Source organism: Ursus arctos, unplaced genomic scaffold (genome assembly GCF_023065955.2).
Source record: "Ursus arctos isolate Adak ecotype North America unplaced genomic scaffold, UrsArc2.0 scaffold_25, whole genome shotgun sequence".
In the NCBI taxonomy this organism is placed as follows: domain Eukaryota; kingdom Metazoa; phylum Chordata; class Mammalia; order Carnivora; family Ursidae; genus Ursus; species Ursus arctos.
The window spans coordinates 19259829-19277561 of NW_026622930.1; the positions used below are offsets into that span (position 1 = coordinate 19259829).

Sequence of the window (17733 nt, forward strand, 5' to 3'; positions counted from 1 at the left end):
TTGCTATTTGACCAAAATCAGTGGAACATGCATCTCCGCAACTATAGTTGTCAATTACTTATTGAGGAAGAGACAGAATTTATTAGATTCAGGAGCCGGATTTCAAAATGAGAAGCCTCCTTCCACAGTGGGTATAATTAATGGCTAGTTCAAATGTCTCTGAATTAGGATTTTTATAGAAAAGAAAAGGTTAAGTTAAGCATGCTGATTATAAAATATTGTGGACGTCAGCAAAAGCGATTTGTTTAGAAATATTAATGAGATCTGCAGGAATCAAGAAAACCTCTAATGACGAAAAAAGAAATATCAAGTCCTATAGAAAAACAGCTTATTAGCTGAAAGAAGAGTTTCGAGGAACCTGAAAAGAAGCTCCTTCCTCTCCCAAATTAGGCATGGACTAAGAGAATGAGGACTTTTAGAATAATATATCCACTGTGCTTGTCCTAAAGATAGCTGAGGAGCAAACGGCAGGAAGAGAGCTGGCAGAAAGGTGAATATTTCAGTGAAAGACTTCCTAAGAACTTATCATCAGGAAAATTCCTTCTTCTGGAGAGCACCAGCAAATAGACTGCCTTTAGGATGTCTCTTTAATCAAATTATTCATTCTTTAATATAAAAATAATACACCCTCATTTTGGAATTTTTGGAAAATATCTTCAAGTACAAAGAAGATAACACCAGCCAGGCAAAATCCCACTGCTGAGTGAAAACCATGTTAATAATTGAAACTTGTTTCCACCAGGTTTTTCTTTATACATGTATTTGACATCATAACATATTTATAATTCAGTATCTTGCTTTATTACTTAGAATTACAGTCTATGTATTTTTCCTCTCACTAAAAATGTGAGTATACATCATTTTAAAGGATAAAACGTTATGTATGCCCAAATTAGCCATTCAGTTATGGCTGTACATTCCCTTTGTATATGATGCTTGCTGTTAGAAACAATGCCACTATATGTGTGCTTCATTTTGAAAGTTTTTTTCTAAGGTGTTTTTGAATTCGTAGTAGAAAAGTGAAGTGATGAAGGAAAGAAATCCAATTTTCTTGAGCCTGTACTATATGCCATCAACTATTCTAGATTTTTTATGAATGTCATGCAGCTCCCAATTTATACCCAATTTCTGTCCATCACTGAGATTCAGAAGTATGTGCCTATCAGTCTTCCAGCTACCAAGCCTTACCTCTTAGTCAATTTGCAAAGAGGACTAAGGAAGTTAGAACAGGAGAACTCATTCTTAGTGTCTACTGGAAAACAGGGATGATTCTGAATAAAACTCAATATTTATTGCTCTAATGTATATCCTGGCCCAGTCCTACAACCAACTGAAAGAGGAAAAGGGTAAATAAAAGCAAAGTACTATTTCTCTAAAATTATACAAGTAGCTAGAAACAGTTTTAATAGTGCTAACGTAAAGGGGAAAGAGAAAGTTACCCCAGTTTCTGAGCAAACTCCCAGCACTGGCACTTAAGATATTCAGTGCAAAAGTGTCAAGCAAGAGGTAGCAGATCCCAGCAGGATCAGAGAACCCAGTGGAAACCAAGGTGTTGCCTGCCTGAACAGGGCAACACTGATGCTCAACATTTCCTGGGCTGCCATTTCCAGAGCAGAGATGGCAGCCATGTGCAGCAAATGGGTAGATGTCTAGCAGAAATGACAGCAGCGCCCCAAGTCCAAATGACACTGAGAATTGAGGGGCCAGATGATAAGCACAACTGAAAGACAATTTGAAGACCCGTAAGAGTTCTTGGAGAAGAGAGATAGGACTTCGAGAGGCTGGGGTTTTGCATCAGAAGGAGGAAGGGAAACATATGTCCTTTATTAACTTATTTAGGCCTACTGGGTACAGCCACCAGCTAAACTGACAAAGTTAAAGAACTGTGTAAGTTAACAAAAAGGGAACACAAGTGGGAGTTCACAGGTAAAGTGAGCTGCATGTACTTCAAGAAATCTATATTGAATAGTTCCATTAAACAGCATGATGAAATCAGAACAGGAGGAGCGGCTGCTGGGTTTGATATATGGGCAGATTCCTCTGGCACACACTAAGATGTATAGAGACATTCACTGTCAAACCACAATTTCAGAGATGACGCCACAGATGGTGAAAATTGCTCACCCTAACTGATGACTTTGACAGCTTCTCCAAGTTATCACAGCCCCTTTGGGTTGGCTTACTATCTATGCATGGAGGCAGAAAAAGACCAAGGAAGTTCTCAGGGCAGTAGTATGCCTGAATCAATATCACCTAAGCCTACTCCTAACGGCGTTCATTCAGAAAAATGAATTCTGATGTTTTCTTCCTTGCAGATGGAACTAACTAGGATAAGCTAAATTGACTGATAAGCATTTCATTAATTTTTATTGCCCCATCCACACAGGTCAGCAATACCCCAGACATTCTCCAGCCAGCTCAAAGCTCAAAAAAATCTTTTATTTTTTAGCATAAGTCCACTTCATTTAGATATATTTACACATTTTATTAATACCGCAAAATTCCCGAATTCTATCAGTCCCATAAGGTAGACTGGAGGTTCTTCAAACATTTTTTTTTTTGTAGAACTATGTATTCCTTAGTACTTATTTAGATAGGTATTTTAACGATTTTCACAAGATTAATATAAATAAAATATACAATTTCTCAGGAAATATATATATTATATATAATATAAAAATAAGTATATTGTATTATAAACATATAATACAAATTTATACAAATATATATTATAAAATAAAATATATATATATTTTATTATATATTATATATTATTATATATATATATAATTTAAATATCTCCTCAAAATTTGAAGGGGCTTATTTCAGTTATGGAGAATGTCTGCTGCCAACAGATCTATATAACATACATGACATATAAAATACATATATATATATATAATAATATATATATATAATTATATATATATTATATATATTATATATATTATATATTATATATAATTATATATATTATATTATTATATATATATATAATTTAAATATCTCCTCAAAATTTGAAGGGGCTTATTTCAGTTATGGAGAATGTCTGCTGCCAACAGATCTATATAACATACATGACATATAAAATACATATATATATATATAATAATATATATATATAATTATATATATATTATATATATTATATATATTATATATTATATATAATTATATATATTATATTATTATATATATATATAATTTAAATATCTCCTCAAAATTTGAAGGGGCTTATTTCAGTTATGGAGAATGTCTGCTGCCAACAGATCTATATAACATACATGACATATAAAATACATATAAGACATACATAAGTCTGACAGTAAGTCAGACCTCACTGTCATCAGTCAAATCACACTTTCTGTAGAAAATACAACCTATGAGTTTTTTTTTCCCAATTCAAATAAGTTAGTTAATGTAACAGCACTCAACCAGTCTTAAGGGTTAACTTGTAAGCTTATGCTCTCCTTACTTGCTGATCTAAGATCCGAGGTCAGTAGCAGAACTAACCTGCTTTCCTTGAGACTTGAAGACCACTGGCCTTGAGGAATGAAGGACCAAACTTTCCCAGGTAAGTCCTGACTATATTTGAAAACAGCTGCTGCTGATGCCAGCAAGTCTGTTGAGGTTCATGTTGACTTATAACTAACTGCTTGGGCACCTGCTTCTCCTGCTCATAGCCCCCTCCCTTTTCCCACACCTGTCCCTTTAAAGCCCTCCAGTTTCACCCAAACGGAGAGTATGGCCTCTGAGGCATTAGTTCACCATCTTCCAAGGTTGCTGGCTTCCTGACTAAAGGAACATTTTCTTTCCCACCATCACTTGTCTCTCCAATATTTTTTTTTTTGAAGCGGCAAGCAACTGAACCTGAGTTCGGAATGGGGTCTCTGACAGGTAACATTAAAACAATTATATATGACAATTATCCTCACCTCCAAGATACTAATCTACGGGACAGATGGATGGATAGATATATAGACAGACAGACAAGAAAGAATTAGACACAATCTTGCCATGAGTGTGTTTCTTGTGTAAAACCAGTTACTAATTCTTGGGGCCCCTGGGTGGCTCAGTCAGTTGAGCATCCAACTCTTGATTTCCACTCAGGTCATGATCCCAGGGTCATGAGATCAAGAGCCACACAGGGCTCTGCTTGGAGCCTGATTAAGATTCTCTCTCTCCCTCTCTCTCTCCCTCTCTCTCTGCCACCCCCTCACCCCCCCCACCTGCTGATGTACTTTCTCTTAAAAACAAAAACAAAAAAAACAAAACAGTTACTATTTCTTTAAAAATTTCTCCTACTCTTGTTTTCAGAGTCTCACTCAGGAGCTCTGCATTCCTGAATAGCACTTTTTTTTTTTTTTTTTGATATTCAGTATTTTACATACCAGACCAATGCATTGTAAAAGCAAGATTCAGTATATGTGAGAGATTGACTGCTTTTTGTAAAAGGAGAGAAGAGGTGAGAAAGGATAAGGAGCAGAATGCCAATGCCATTCTCTGGAAGACACATTTTAGGAAAGAGTTTACATGGAAGCTGAGGATCTGGAAAATTATTTTCTAACGACTGTCTGCTTGGAAAATCGCCATGTGCTTTCAGAAGTCTGTGTGTCCCAGTGTGAAGACCACAGAGCTAGATATGTTGATCTGCATCTCATTTTTGTGTATTTTTGTAGTTTTATGTTGAGGTTTATTTACAATGAGTCCTTGTATTTGGATAACCCTGAGAAAGGGTTCTCCCAACTCAGGCATCTGAGCCCCAACTCTGTTCCTGACTTATCTCACAATTATGGCTGCCAAAAGATTCCTTGTCTTTTTCTCCTAATATCTTCCTGGATTTGCCAAGTTAATATATTTTATTAAATGTTACAGATATCTTTGATAAAAGTATTATAATGTGATTTTTCAATTATAGCCCCACTTATATCAGAATCGTGGTTTTTTTTCCCCCAATGCTTATAAACCCTGTCTTCACATTAGAAGCCTTGGAAAACTTTTAAAAAATAGAGGGCAGCTGCCTTCAGCTCAGGTCAAGATCCCAGGGTCCTGGTCCTAGGATCCAGCCCTGCATCATGCTTCCTTCTCAGCGGGGGGCCTGCTTCTCCCTCTCCCTCTGCCTGCAGGTCCCCCTGCTTGTGCTCGCTCACTCTCTCTCAAAAGAATAAATAAAATCTTTAAAAATAAGTAAATAAAAAAAATTAAAAATACTATGATGTGAAGACTAGGTATCAACATTGCTTAAAAAATAATTAAGTGATTTGGTGTGCAGTTAGTATTGCTTTAGTCATGAAAAATTCCAGAAAAGACTTAGCACAACAAGCTGTATTATTAGTAAGAGGTCTCTGAGTTACCAATATGCCTCAAACTTAGCTTTCTCTGTTTGCCAAAGCAGTTTGAAAATACAGATTAAGTAATCATTTCAAGAATCACTTGGAAATGGGATTAATCCCATATATGAATTATTGAGATAACTGAAGATTACTCCTTCAAGCTTCTAAGCTTATTTAAAAATCTATTCTAAACCAGATTTACTAAGGTTCCAAGGAAAGGCCCAAGAAATAAAGTAATTTTATATGATTTTCAAGGGACTTTGATGTACTCATTTGTCATGTAGTGTTGAGTTTACTGGAAGCAATTTTCAAATAAGTTAAGGTGGATAAGAAGAAGAGGCATCTAGATCTCTAAATAGCCACAATTCTAAAACTTACTGCAGGCAGCATTATAGTTGTCCCTCTTTAAAATCTTTCTGATAAAGAGCCTAAAGCAAAAGTCATGGTATAACCTATATCCTTCTAGTAAATTAATTTTTACTCAAGTGGTTTCTTCTAGATGCAAATTAGTATGAATGAACTCCTAATGCATATTCTTCAGTGGAAATGCTAATTATTCTCAGTAGGCAAAGTTTAAGAAGGCCAAAATGGAGGTGCTTCAAAAAAAATCAGTGTCCCCCCCTTTAGAAAGAAAATCAGTTTGAAGGTAAAGGTCTTGAGGGATAACGAAGGTTAATTGCCAATTATGCAGAAAAATTATGCAAAAGCATGAATAAAAAAACACTTTCCTGCACTATTGCCCTTTCTTTTATTTGTGTTACAGTGCTATTGTTTTTTTTTTTTTAACATTGTTCCAAATTAGTTTGGTCTATGTCACTAGTATTTAGATTTAGCATGTTCCTCAAAATAGAAAACAATAATAGTGACCCTGAACTTTGAATTCTATCAAAAGAAATATCTCAAGGAGAATGGGGGCAAACTGAAAGGGGAGTTGGCATTTTCCTGAACTCTCCTGAAGCTGATTAGAACAACTGGGAAGTTAAAATATTCTGTTCTCCTTATGTGTAAATGCTATGCTGTTTTGAAATGAAAAATTTTAAACAGCTGTTTTGAATTAAGGAAACATTAAAACTAACAGGTTTGATTCTAGCCACTGTCGTGTATACCTTGGTATAGGATGTAGGAGAAGTTCATTATCATACATATGGTCCTACTGGTCCTTCCTTTTTTTGAATTATCAACAAAGTTCATTCAGTGGTGTTCTGTTTGGACATTTCTTAGGAAATAGGTCAAATAAATAAATATTTATTTCTGCAAGCCAATCTATCAAAATCCATAGGTGTCTAATTTTCATACTCTAATGGGAAACCAGTAAGACACCAGCCACCTCTTGGAGCATCCCGGAACCCTACTAAGTCACAGGGGTGTGAGTCCAAATTGATATGGGTTTTCAGACAGCAATAACAGTCTGAGGATGGGCTTGAAAGATTACTCTAATTTTAGTAAATCTTTATTTAGAGAAGCCATAAAATTCTAACTAGCTTTGACTTATAGGGAAAAACAGAACCCTAACAAGCTGCTCAAAATCAATGAGGGAAGAAAAAACTCAAAATGACCAGTTTTACCAGCACTTCAAAGTCCAAAATCTCAGCAAAATGAGTAGTTTCGATTTATGTTGGCAACATGTAACTTAGGTTCTTGCTCCTTGTTATGTTCAGCATTGGCAAGTTACCATAATAATAACATTCACTCATTCAATTGTTCTTTTTTTTCTTTGTTCAACAAATATTCATTGAACACTGTATTACATGATGGGAATAGAGAGAAATGGGATGTGATACCTCCACTTCATTAGTTCACATGGTACTGACTATAGTAAACAAAATTTTAAGATCTCCAAGATTATATACACATATTGTATAATCTCCTTTCGAACACAGACTGGATCTGTGAATACAGGATATATCAATCCCATTACTGTATTAATTAGCAAATGTAATTAACGCCCTTAATCAGTTGGCTTTAAGTTAATCAAAAGAGAGATAATACAGGAATGCAGGGCAGACCTGACCTCATTAGTTAAAGGAGACAAAAAACAGCAAAGGGCACTTTTATGCTAACCTTAAGTGAACAAGCTGACATGCTGTAGGAGGAGGGGACCATGTGACTATTGTACATAATACTACAATGAATATAGTAGTGCACATATCTTACCAAATTAAAAAATTCTCATTTCCTTTAGATAAATACCCAGAAGTGGAACTACTGAGTATTACAGCAGATCTGTTTTGTTTTTTTTTTAAACCTCCAGACTGTTTTCCATAGTGGCTGCACCAATTTACATTCCAACCAACAGTGCACAAGGCTTCAATTTTCTCCGTATCATCACCAATACTTGCTATTGCTAGTCTTTTTGAAAACAGCCTTTCTCACAGGTGTGAGGTGGTACCATTTTGGTTTTGATTTGCATTTCCCTTATGATTAATGATGCAGAGCATCGTTTTATGTATCTGGTTGCCATCTGTATGTCTTTGAAAAATGTCTATTCAAATCTTTTTGCCTATTTTTAAACCAGATTGTTATTCTGCTATTGAATTGTAAGTTCTTTATATTTTGAAGCTTAGCCCCTTATCAGATACATAATTTGCAAATATTTTCTCCCATTCTGCAGGATGCCTTTTCATTTGTTGATGGTTCCCCTTGCTGTGCAAAAGCTTTTTAGTTTGATGTAGTCCCACTGGTTTACTTTTGCTTTTGGTATTTTTGCTTCCAACGTTAGATTCAAAAAATCACTGCCAAGACCTATGACAAGGAGCTTGAAACCTATGTTTTCTTCTAGGAATTTTATAGTTTCAGATCTTCCATTCAAATATTTACTCCATTTTGAGTGAATTTTGTGTATGGTGTAAGACTGTGGTCTAGTTTCATTCTTTTGCGTACGGCTGTTCAATTTTCCAAATACCATTTATTCAAGAGACTGTTCTTTGCCTTTGTATATTCTGGGCTATGCTGTTGTAAATTAATTGATCATATATATATATACATATATATATATGTATATATATATATGGGTTTATTTGTGGCTCTCTATTCTGTTCCATTGATCTATATATCTGTTTTTATGCCAATATCACAGTGTTTTAATTACTACAGCTTTGTAATATAGTTTGAAATCAGGGAGTATGCTGCCTCCAGCTCTGCTCTTTTTCAAGATTACTTTGGCTCTTTAGGGTCTTTATGGTTCCATACAAATTTTAGGATTTTTTCTTCTATTTCTGTGAAAAATGCCATTGGAATAGCTTTCCATTTGTTAGTGTCTTCTTCAATTTTTTTCATTAATATTTTAGAATTTTCAATATAGAAGTCTCTGACATTCTTGGTTAAATTTATTCCTAGGTATTTTATTATTTTTGATGCAATTGTAAATGTAATTACTTTCTTAATTTCTCTAGTAATTCATTATTAGTGTATAGACATACAACAGATTTTTGCATATTCAGTTTTTACCCTACAACTTTACTGAATTTATTAGTTCTAACCGTTTCTTGGTTGAGTCTTTAGGTTTTCTATATATAATATCATGTCATCTGCAAATAGTGACAGTTTTCCTGTCACTCCACCTTTCCTATTTAGACGTCCTTATTTCTTTTTCTTGCCTAATTACTCTGACTGGGACTTCCAATACTATGTTAAATAAAAGTAGTGAGAGTGGGTATCCTTGTCTTGCTCATGATCTTAGAGGAAAAGATATCAGCCTTTCATCCTTTTGTATGATGTTCATAGTTGGCTTCTCATATCTGGCCTTTATTATGTTCAGGTACATTATATACACTTTGTCAAAAGTTTGTATCATAAATGGATGTTGAATTTTGTCAAATGCTTTTTGGCATCTATTGAGATGATATGATTTTTATCCTTCATTTGTTAGTGTGGCATACAGCACTGACTGATTTGCAGATGTTGAACCATTTTTGTATCCCTGGAATAAATCCCACTTGATCATGGTATATGATCCTTATTTTAATGTATTGCTGAATTCAGTTTGCTAACATTTCGCTGAGAATTTTTGCATATATATTCATCCAACATATTGGCTTAGAATTTTCTTTTCTTGTGGCATCCTTGTCTGGTTTTGGAATCAGGGTAATGCTGGCCTTGTAAATGAGTCTGGAAGAGTTCCAACCTGTTGTCTTTTCTGGAAGAGTTTGACTGATTCTTCTTTGAATGGTAGAATTCATCAGTGAAGCCATCTGGTCCTGGACTTTTGTTTGTTGGGAGATTCTGATTACTGATACAATCTCCTTAGTGGTAACTGGTCTGTTCACATTTTCCATTTCATCATGATTCAGTCTTGGTAGATTGGATGTTCCTATCAAGGTCAGGGAGATCATATAAAATGCTGAACAGTATTCTCTCTGGAAAATTGTGAAAAAGAATTTCTTAATTTCCTCCTTAAATGACTGATTGAATTTACTAGTGAAATGATCTAGGTATTGAAGCTTTACCTGTGAAAATGATTTTATTTCAGATACACTTTTTTTTACTATATATATTCAGAATTTCTATTTATTTTTATTTACTACATGTAACTTGTGTTTGCTAAGAATTTGTCTATTTCATCTAAATTTTTAAACTTAAAAGTAGTTTATTTATTGCCTTGTAAATTTTTATTGTTAAATATATTTGTAGAAAATCCCACTAAACAAATGTATAGCTTAATGAATTAGCTGTGCACCCACCTCATATTTCAATTTCACTTTACATTAAATCTTCACTCTTATTTCTGAGATTAGGTTCCTGAGATTCACTGGAAGAATAATAAGGTTATAATATAGCTATTCTCTATTTTCTAGTCTGTAACCACACGGAGAACCTGACACAGTGTTTCTTTGACAAATTCCTGGAAAATTGATATGACTGCCCAAGCCTGAGTCAGCTGTTCATACCTCAGGTCAATAAGGCATGGGTCAGTATCACAGAGAAAATACAGTTGCCCACAGTCCATCTCTATGGTTCTCAGAAAGGGATCAAAGCAATACGAGTTCCAAGAAAAAGTGGGATATCTGAGCTGTGGACACAGCCCAAAATATGTCTACTCCATGTTACCAGGATTATACACTTAAAAAAAAGAGCAATATTTCACTTCTGGCATTTTCCAGAATTATTTTTCTTTTTTCTGAAGTCTTCGAACTTCACTGTCTAATAAGTACAATAATTCAATAATTGGTTTATTAGACCAACTTAAGCCAAAATTTATAAAAATAATCCAATTTTCTTAGTGTTTCTGAAAGAATAAGAGCTGAATAACAGATTTACCAAACTACTTTTTACCACTTCATAATCTTCAGAATACTTTAATATTATACCATTTCCTCAGAACTCTGTTACATAAAGCTATTTTAAATCATTAAAAAATTCTCAAATGGAAATTTTATGAACCATAAATAAAATGTGTAGTTGGTTGAGAAAAAGATTAGGGAATATTAGGAAGGCAAAGATGATTATCACAATTTCCCTAGTGAGAACTCTTAAAGGCTAAATTTCGGGAAAAATCCTTGAAATGTTTTTAATGATAGAAAGTGCAGAGAAGTGTTTCAAGTCCTACAGAAATCCTATCTGGTAAGTAAAATGAATAGGAAAAATGCAAGAAAGCCCTTGATGGCTCTGCTTCCATTGGAAATTGAGCCTATCATTCTTAGTATCTTCACAGTATTTAAATTATTGCTGGGACATTTGATTATACTTTCTTAACCACTATAATAGAAAATAGCATTCATTCTATCACTAAAAAGGAAAAAAAAGGCTTTCACTTGCAAACAATCCAAGGACATAACTACTTTATTCAAACATTTTTTTTTTTTTTTTTAGGTATCTACTTTGTCTAGGGTGCTCTAGAGAATAAGGGAAAATCTGAGGGCAAACCTTATTGACGTGTAGAACACAACGGTTAGATACAAAGACATAAAAACAATTGTATAAAATGACAAATTTCACAGGAATTTTTAAAATGGCAGAATTCTAAAAAAAATAAAATTTAAAAATTAAAAATGGTACAATTCTAATAAAGAGCAGAAAAACTTCAGTGAGGATATCAAGTTGTAATCTTGCAAATTAAGTAGCCTACACAAATAGTGAATGTATCAAAATGTAAATATGAATTTATCAAATAAGCTTGTATAAATATTAATATTCTATAAAAACAGAGCTGCTCATATGTACATTGCACAATTTAACAAATTTTCCATATCTAGTGACTTTTGGAACTTTAGATATGTATGTTTTGTGCACTACTGCTCCAATCTGATTGATCAAGTCTTCAAAGTCAATCACCATACATAAAAAAAAAAGTTTCTTTGTCCATTCCACTATTGATTTTTGTCAGTGTTTTGTTATCATAAGCAATACTGAAAAGAACATTCTTATATGTGTTTCCTGATATATATGGGTTGAATTTCTGAGTCCTCTGGGGTGAAAATGATATTACTGTGCTGTTTTAACTTGCATTGTTCTAAGTATTATAATATTGAGATGTGTATGTATGTTTGTTTTCATTTGATTTCCTTTCACATATAATATGTTTTTGTTACTCTGTATTTTTCTAGTTGTTTGTCTTTTCTCTGTGATTTGTAAGAGTCAAGAATTTGTCATTGTAAAAATAATGCATTTTTATTTATAGAATTTGACAATTTTTTTCCTGTCAACATCTTTCTTCCCTTTGTTTATGTTAACATTTTTCAAACTGATGTTTTAAATGCTGATACAGTAATATTTATTAACTTGTGTTCATTTATTCTTTGCTCTTCTTGTGTAAGAATTCCATACCTACCATAAGGCCATGAAGATAATTTCTTGCTTTCCACTAAAAGTATAAAATTTTCTTTTCAGATTTATGCCTTTAATTCATCTGAAAGTGATTTTTATTTATGAGAACACAAGAATCTTTCTTGGCTGTTTCTTTGTTTATTTGTCATATAGATAAACAGCTGTCTCATCACCATGTTGAATAGGCTTTTCTTTCCTTACTGACTTAAAATGTCCTATTTGTCACATTTCAAGTTTTCATATATGTGTGGTCTGTTCTTGGGCTTTCTGTTGTGTTTCATTTTTTCAGTTGTGTAACATTATTCCAAACAGGAATGCATTAAATGATAGAACTTTAAAAATGTATCTTGGTATCCTCAAAGTAAAATGATTTTTAAATATCCACATATCATGGTTTCCCTTATTAATTTAATATTAATTTTATTATTAATATCATACAGACCTGACTTAGGTGCAGAGAACAAATAATATCAGTTCCTTGGTATTTGTTGGGAATTCCTATCTGATGTGATACTTGGGCAATTTTTGCAGTTTCCAAGAGGTAGTTCATTAAAATATATATTCTGTAATTGCTTGATAATGTAGTCTATATACATTTAAAGTTAAGCTTCTTAATTTTCTTGTTCAAATATTCTCCAGCTTTACTAATCTGTTCTCTATTTTCTTTTACTGACTCCTGATAGGTGATAAAATACCCCGCTATCTATGTTCTACGTAATTTTGAGAAATGTTTTGGCTTTTTATTTGGTATTATTTAAATAGGTAATATAAGTTTAGGATTTTTTTATCTGCCTGATGGATTGAACTTTTCACTGTAACACAGAAATCATCTTTTGGCAAAAAATAAAATTTTGTATTAAAGTTGATTTCTTTCTCAGGTGCCTGGGTGGCTTAGTCCATTGAGCATTTGAGTCTTGATTTTGGCTCAGGTAATGATCTCAGGAGTGTGAGATCAAGCCCCATATCGGGCTCCACCATGGGAGTGGAGCCTGCTTAAGATTCTCTCTCTTTCTCTCCCCATGCCTCTCTCAACCCTCTAAAATAAATAAATACATAAATACATAAATACACAAATAAATAAAGTTGACTTCTTTCTGATATCACTATCAATTGTCCAGCTTTCTATAGTTTAATGTATAAATGTTATATAGTCTATAGTTAATGTATAGTTGTGACAAATTATATCTAAAGATTGTGCATTAATGCCCTTCTTTAATCTTTAAGTTTTTGTGCATTGTGATAAGTATATATTAATATTCGTTTCTTCCATCTTACTTTGTTTTCTATTTATAGTATTTACATATATATATATATATATATATATATATATATTTTTTTTTTTTTATGCTGCCCACCCTTGCAAATGTTAAGTAGATTACTCCCTTTTCTTTCTATAGGACTTGCAATGTGTATATTGTTTGGACTACTTCCTTAACACCAAAAATAATAAAAATCATTAGCCATCATCCAAATAACATCAGGATCTTAGAAGGCCTTAACTTTGAGCACCCACTTTTTTCTTTGGTCTTATTTTTTTTATTTAATGTTCCTTTGGTTTGACTCATATAGCAAGTTAATAACCACCATGATTAGTTTTGAACACTCTGTGAGTTTCCAGACATAACTATATATTTACTTTTTTTTTTTTTTAATTCACCATCCTTTCAATTCAATTTTCTTCTTCCCAAAGTACTTCTTTAGTACCTTCAGGAAAGGCCTTGTGATGGTAAGCTATTTCAGCTTATTTTCTCTTTGAATCTTCTGTATTAATTACTAATTTTTGAATCCTATTTTGTCTAGTTTTAGGATTTTACAATGGCAGTTGTATTTTTTAACTCTCTGAAGATATTACTTAATTGCCTTCCAACTTGTATTATCTCTTTTGAGGACAGCTATTATTTCTTTATACATGCTTCCAAATATTTTATGACCTTTTCTTGTTATTTGGTTCTTTGGTCCACTTTGGTGATTTTAAAGTATTATTTCAACTCCGTATCTAGATTTTTCTGAAGATTTATTTATTTTAGAGAGAGAGTGAGAGCACACATGCAAACAGAGGGAAGAACAGAGGGAGAGGGAGAAACAGAGGGAGGAACAGAGGGAGAGGGAGAAAAAAAACAGAGAGAGAGAGAGCATATTATCCCACTAAACATGGAGTCCAATGCAGGGCTTGATTCCAGGGCCCTGAGATCATGACCTGCACCAAAATCAAGAGTCGGCCACTTAGCCAACTGAGTCACCCAGGTGCCCCTAGATGTTGGGGGTTTTAAAATATGTCGCTAATTTTTTTATACTCCTTCTCTGATGGTCGAATAGACTTTCTGACTGAATTCTAACTACTAGAATGTGGTAGAACTGACACTCTGTGACTTCTGAGGTTAGATGATAACAAGTATACAGATCCCATCTCTCTTCTCTCTATTGGATCATGTGTTCTCGGATAAGTCAATCCTCGTGTCATGAGAATTTACAAGTATTCTTGGGAGAGGTCTTGTGGAGCAGAACTTGACAGCCATGTGAATAACCCACCTTGGAAGTGGACCCAGCCCTACATAAGCCGTAAGATGTCTGTGGTTTCAACGGACATCCTGGCTGCAATCTTTTGAAAGACCTTAAGCCAGAACCAGCCCACTAATTCCAGACCTACACACAAACTGTATGAAAATAAATTGTTACTACTTCAAGCCACTAAGTTTTGAGATTATCTGGAATAACATTACACAGCAGTAGATAACTAAGTCACTAAATATACATTAGGCATGCATTTATCTTGCTGGAAATCATTATAGTCTTGAAAACTAAGGATTATATTCTTCATCAAGTCTAGAAATTTCTCATGAATTATCACTTCAATTCTACCTTCCCTGCATTCTTTCTGACCATTCCTTTTGTAATTCATAATAAATGAATCTGAATGATCAAGATTTGATCATCTAGAGTCAAGATATCGTCATCTTTTTTTTTTAATAGTTTTCATCTCTTTATCTCCTATGCTTCAATCTCTAAAATTTCCCCAATATGCTCTTCCAGGACACTAATCTCTTCTTCAGTTTAATTATTTCAAAAATATTTAAAATTACTTAAATATATTAAACATTAGAAAACTTTATTTTTCTTTATAGGAATTCTACTAAATTATTTTAAAATACCACTGGTTTTAGAAAATGACAAAGAAGGAGGATCCTGAGCTTACCTCATCCTACATATACACTGAAGCAATATCTATCGCAACTAACTCTGAACACAACCTCAAGACTGGCAGAGAAGATCTTCCACAGCCAGTCATAGAGAGAAAGACTCTGACAGAGTTGGAGGGATGACACTCACTGGAAAACTAAGCCCCCAGTACAACTAACCACAAACAAGAGAGACATCCCAAGCACAAAAAAGCAAGTGATCAGACCCCACACTGGGCACCCCCAGCCCTGGGAACCTGGACTGGAAAGATGAGTTCCCATAATATCTGGCTCTGAAAATGAGTGACCTGCCCCTCCCAAATGGCCTCTGTAGATGGTCTGCTGAAATGGCTCCTGCCCTGCCACACAGGCAGGCAGCCCTAACCAGTACTGGCGCCACTCTGAAGTGATTCTTGTCCAGGGGAACAAGGGAGACAACCCCACACACCAGCGCAAACCACAGTTCCTGCAACTCGGCCTTTTAGCTGACTCTGCAGGGGGCAAGCACTGACTTTCAGTGTGCCTTAGCTGTTGCAGAGGCTAGCTGCAGACAGCTACACTGAGTGCTGGCCCCCCCACCAGTCAAGCCACAGCAGCTGCAGCTGCGACTGTCAACAGGGCAGGGAGAAAACACTGCCTAGTGTGCCTGCAGCAGGCAAAGAAGGGCACTGCACCAGCTAGACTGAGGGCCAACCCCACCCACCAATGTGCCCTCAGTAATCACAGCTAAGACACAACAGCAGGGTACGTGCAGCCCCCACAAAGTGGACACCCCTAAAGCACCCCTTTCTGGTGACCAGAGGGATTATGCTACAGGGTACCACAGGACCACTACTTTCCAGACCAGGAGACGTAGCTGACCCACCTAACACAGACACAAATACAGAGAGTTATACAAAATGAGACAGAGGAATATGAATATATTCCAAACAAAGGAATGAGACAAAACCTCAGAAAAAGAACTAAACAAAATGGAAGAAAGCAAACTACCTGATGAAGAGTTCAAAGTAATAGTCATAAAGATGCTCAATGAACTTGAGAAATAAGTGGATGAACTCAGTGAAACCGTCACCAAAAAAAAAACCCAAAAAAACAGAACAAAACAAATCATTCAGAGCTAAAGAATACAATAAGTGAAATGAAAAATACATTAGAAGGAATCAACATCAGATCAGAGGAGACAGAAGAACAGATCAGTGATTTGGAAGACAGGGTCATGGAAAGCAACCCAGGCGAACAGCAAAAAGGAAAATAATTATAAAAAAATGAGAACAGATTAAGGGACCTTCATGACATCATCAAATATGATAACACTTACATTATAGGGATACTAGAAGGAGAAGAGAGAGGAGACAGAAAACTTACTGAAGAAATAATAGCGGAAAACTTCCCAAGAGTTATACAGGCCCAGGAATCACAGAGAGCCCCACCCAAATAAGATAAACCCAAAGAGGTCCACACCAAGACACCATAATTAAGATGGCAGAAATTAACAATAAAGAGAAAAATCTCAAAAGCAGCAAGAGAAAAGGAAACAGTTATACACAAGGGAAACCATGTAAGGCTACCAGCTGATTTTTTAGTAGAAACTGCAGATCAGAAGGCAGTGGTATATTCTAGGAAAAAACCTACAGCCAATAATACTCTACCAGGAAAGTTATCAATCAAAATTGAAGAAGATATAGTTTCCCAAACAAAAATTAAAGGACATGATCACCACTAAATGAGCCTTGCAAGAAACTTTAAAGGAAATTCTTCAAGTGGAAAGAAAAGGTCATAATTAGAAATAAAATTATGAAAGAAAAAATAGGGTAAATATAAACATACTAAAGATAGTAAGTAGATTAATCACTTACAAAGGCAATATGCAAATTAAAACACAAAAATAGTAAAATCAATGATATCTACAGATATTACTCAAGGGATACATACAATAAAAAGATGTAAAATCATATACCCATAAATTTATATACATAAAACGTCATATACATAAGCATTATATACAGTATATTCATGTACATAAAGTGTGGAGGGAGGTGGTCAAAATTTGGAGCTTTTAGAATTGAACAAACTTAAGTAATCATTAACTTAATATAAACTGCTATACACAGAGGATGTTACACATAAACCCCATGGAAATGACAAATAAAAAGCCTATAATAGATACACAAAAAATAGAAAGAAAGGAATCCAAGCATAACATTAAAGGAAGCCATCGAACCACAAGAGAAGACAGCAAGGGAAGAAAAAAGGAACAGAGAACTATAAAAACAACCAAAAAATAATTAACAAAATGGTAACACATAAATATCTACCAATAATTAATTTAAATGTAAATGGACTATATGTTGCAATCAAAAGATACAGGGTGATTCAATGGATTAAAAACAACAACAATAAGAATTATCTATATGCTGCCTACAAGAGACTCCCCTCAGACCTAAAAACATATACAGACTGAA

The 17733-nt window shown here is 34.3% G+C and overlaps 1 long non-coding RNA gene across 1 annotated transcript in view; it reads right to left on the minus strand.

The window, feature by feature from the left end:
• Positions 1-17733, minus strand: part of LOC123002157 (uncharacterized) — a 289432-nt gene that overhangs the window by 202410 nt on the left and 69289 nt on the right. The gene's annotated exons all lie outside the window — the stretch shown is intronic.